Source organism: Tenrec ecaudatus, chromosome 3 (genome assembly GCF_050624435.1).
Source record: "Tenrec ecaudatus isolate mTenEca1 chromosome 3, mTenEca1.hap1, whole genome shotgun sequence".
NCBI lineage: Eukaryota > Metazoa > Chordata > Mammalia > Afrosoricida > Tenrecidae > Tenrec > Tenrec ecaudatus.
The window spans coordinates 122767855-122771920 of record NC_134532.1 but is presented as its reverse complement, the minus strand read 5'-3'; the positions used below and the strand labels follow the sequence as shown (position 1 = coordinate 122771920).

Below are 4066 nucleotides of genomic sequence, written 5' to 3'. Positions count from 1 at the left end.
CATTTCCAGCATATTATGAGCATATGATTTTCCAATTCAAAACAATGAATACTGGTCTATTTATGCTTTTAAATGCCTCGGAGATCAATCTTTATATGTTACATTTCATTTTTGATGATTCCAAATGTACTAGATTCATGTGTCATATTGATCGATGTTTACAGATGTTTCTTCTCATCTTAAGTTGTGCCACATCAGTAAATGAAACTCTCCAAAGTGTCACTTCATGCGTGCTATTAAGGTCAAGTCTACTCTGAAGTCCTTCCTCAGTCAAATTCTGAGTGTCTTTGAACTTGAGGTGCTCTTTTTCCGGCACTATATCAGACAACATTCAACTGCTATTTATAAGACTGTCGATGACCAAATTCTTCTCATATTTTTGTTTTAAGTTTTTCTGTCCTCGTTTTTTAAACTTTAACTTAGGTATGGGTTTGTATTTCAGATCGTTAACTCTGTATTCCATAGTCTACTCTAAACTACTAAACAAACCCCCAATCATTTTGCCCCTCCCCCACTATTTTGATTTTCCTTCCCCCTCCTGTGGGTCCCGATGTACCGTCAACACCCATCAACCATCTACTCTATGGCTTTGTCCTTCCTCTCTTGCCCTCGCCTCTTTAGCAAACACCAAACGTCTTTATCTTTTGTTTTCCCCCTTATAACAATATAACAATGATCTTATGTAATATCTGTCCTATTGTGATTGACTAATTTCACTCAGCATAATATTCTCCAGGTTCATCCATGTCTTGAGGTGCTTTATGGCTTCATCATTTTTCAGTGCTGCATAAGTTTTCCATTTGGGGTATGTACCCAAATGTTTCTTTAGCCATTCTTCTACTTGTGGGCCTTTGGGTTGTTTCCATATTCTTGAGATTATGAGCGGTGCACACATGTTTGTTCATGTATGACACCAATCCTGAGTCTACTCACTGTCATTGAGTCAATGCCAGTTCACAGTGACTCTACAGGACAGGGTAGAACTGCTTCGTTGAGCTTCTGAGACTTCAACTCTTTATGGGAGTAGAAAGCCCCATCTGTCTACCTTGAGTGGCTGGTGGTTTTGTGCTACTGAATTTGTGGTCGGCAGCCCAACATGTAAGCACTGTGCCGCCAGGGCTCCTAATCCTGAGTCCCCAGTGTGGTAGCATACTCAAGGGGAACAAGCTAGCTGCTTTGTGGCAGGTGTTGACAGTGGCCCCTTGTCATCATGGGAAGGGCAGAAACAGGTTCTCACTGGAGCAAAGTTTAGCGATATTCTCCCAGGCTTTTGTTAGCACCGTCCTCCTGAGATTTCAAAATAACCAAGGAAATACAGGGTGTCGGCTTATCTTAAGAATAAATAGAGCAAAGGCACGGGTTTTCCATCTTTCCATTATACGTGTGAGAGAAAGGGCAAGTGCCCATGGTTCTCTTTCAGCAGAAAGGTTAAGATGTTTACACATAGCCCTAACTGCCAAGGCCATTCCTACCCAGAATGACCCTGAAGGACAGAGTAGAAGTTCCCCTAGGGTTTCCAAGGCTGTATATTGCTACAGAAACGGCTGCCACATCTTTCTCCTGTGGAACAGCTGGTGGATTTGAACTGCTGACCTTTTGGCTAGCAGTGGAGGGCTGAACCACTGTACCACCAGGGCACTTAAACATTGATATGCCAGTTACAACATGATTACTAGGTCAAGTAATTTCTTTTGGAAATTCTTTTCATAGGTCAAGGCAGCTATTTCTAAAGCCTTTGGAGTCTTACATGACTTTTGGGTTCAAATAACATTTATATTAACCGAGAGTGGATTTCTTCTTAATACAGAAAAGAAGATGTTGAAGTTACAGTTGCTAAAGTTATAAATGACTATGTATATATTCCTGAGGAGGACAAAACTGTTATTCAGTGTTTTAAATTTAATACTTTACTAAATTGAGTTTTAAAAAAAAGTTTGGGCTAGAGAATTGTATTTATTTTATCATAGCTGCAAGGAAAAGGGATATTTCTTTCATTTATTTTTCAGGCTTCTTTAGTTCAATATAAGGACTTTCATTTCAAGACCAGGCTCTGAAATTTCATTAGCTACATTGTAAGCAAACCTAGGAATAGAGTTCTATTGACAGAAATGAAGAAAATAAAGAGCAACTTTAATAACAGTAAGATAAGGATGCTGCTAAATGCCTCACTTAGTTAAATAATTCTCTTCTAAATAGTCCTCCAGCCTTCAATGAAGATAAATAGTCTAGCTTTGAGTTTAGATAGAATAAAAACAATCCGATTAATGCATTTTGGCGAAAAAGATAGTTATGGATTTCTGTAAATGTCGTTACTTGTTAATGGGAGATGGTTAATAAAAGGAGAGGCACCAGCGGTGTCACCTGCATATCATTAAGAGAAGATACATTGTGCAGACTGCATATTGAATATTGAAAACGAGTATACTTGTTGTCAAGTTGTGTGTGAAGCAATTTTCCATTCAAAGTGACCTTTGGAAAGAGAGTAGAACAACCCATGATGTTTTCTGGGCTCTAGTCATGTGGGGAGCATTGCAAGCCCGGCCTTCCCTGGTCCTGTTGGTGAGTGCCGACAGGCAGCCTTTGAGTTAGCAGCTGAGGGAGCAGGGCACATTCCTGTATACCAGTATACTGAGATACTTGGTAGGCAGACACCCTCTGCCTATGAGCTGCCCCGTGGAATCAAGACACCCTCTGCCTATGAGCTGCCCCGTGGGATCAAGTGGAGGGAAGACCTTCCCCTCCTGGGATTCCAGTCACACCATGCCAGAGAGCCTGTGTGGTGGTGGGGAATGGGCACCGGCTACGGAGCAGCAACCTGGGAGAGGCCACCAATAAGGATGACGTGGTCATCAGAATGAACAACACCCCAGTGGGTGGCTACGAGGGGGACGTGGGCTCTAAGGCCACCATGCGCCTCTTCTACCCTGAATCCGCCCACTTGGACCCCAAAGTGGAGAAAAACCCAGGCACCTTCCTGGTCCTGGTCCATTTGAGGCAATGGACTGCCACTGGATCGAGACCATCCTGAGTGACAAGAAGCAGGTGTGAAAGGGTTTCTGGAAGCAACCCCCTCTCATCTGGGAGGTGAACCCCAAACAGATTTGATTCTTAACCCCTTCCATATGGAGATCACAGCGGACAGAGTGTGAGTCTGTCCTTGCAGTGTTCATGGCAGAGTAAGCAGAAGCCCACCACAGGCCTGTTGGCCATCACCTTGGCCCTGCACTTCTGTGACCTAGTGCATATTGCTGGCTTTGGCTACCCAGATGTCCACAACAAAAAGCAGACCATTCACTACTATGAACAAATCATGCTCAACTCCATGGTGGCGTCAGGCTACAATGTCTCCCAGGAACCTCTGGTCATCAAGCAGATGCTGGAAACTGGAGTTGTCAAGAACTTTACTTAATTCTAACTTGGGCAGGAGACATGTGTATGTGTCAGTCCGTCCCACTGCTGGGAGAGACCCCTCCTTTCCAAGGGGTACCCGGCGCCAGCACAAGCCACTGAGCTTACCTCCCCCTATGGGGGAGCAATCCCTAAACCTGCCAGAGCAAGAGGAGGTGGTGCCCTAGGCTGCACTTTCGGAGTCCAGCTATGGTCATGGCAGAGGGCCAGGGGCTGCAGGAGCCGGCCAAGGACAGGGCTTGTTGCTGCGGTATCCCCTCTGCAGTGCTGAGAGATTATTTAATGGGCTGTTTAATTAAGGGGTAGAAGGTGCTGTGGGCTGGTCCCATGACATCCAGAAAGAGAACATGGTATAATATTGTGCTCACTTTTTATCAAAACACATGTGATGAGCCCACAAGGTCTAGACTCCAAGCAGGCCTCCCAGCAGGGTGGGGGAACTTGGAGAGGTGGGGGCCCTGCAGAGGGACTGTGATCTCCCAGCAGGCATGGGAAGAAAGTCAGTGGAGGGCTCTATGGAGAAGGGGGCTTATCTAGAAACAAAGTTTCAACTTGTCAGTAAACTAATTTTCCTAAAACCAGAAAAACAAAAAAGGGAAAGACTGTTTTGGAGTCCAGTCTGACTCATAGCAACCCTACAGGAGAGAGTAGAACTGTG

The 4066-nt window shown here is 44.5% G+C and overlaps 1 pseudogene; it reads left to right on the top strand.

Annotated features, from left to right (window-relative positions):
• The first annotated feature begins 2517 nt into the window (after nt 1–2517).
• LOC142443076 (CMP-N-acetylneuraminate-beta-galactosamide-alpha-2,3-sialyltransferase 4 pseudogene) lies at nt 2518–3409 on the top strand (annotated as a pseudogene).
• Nucleotides 3410–4066: the final 657 nt, after the last annotated feature.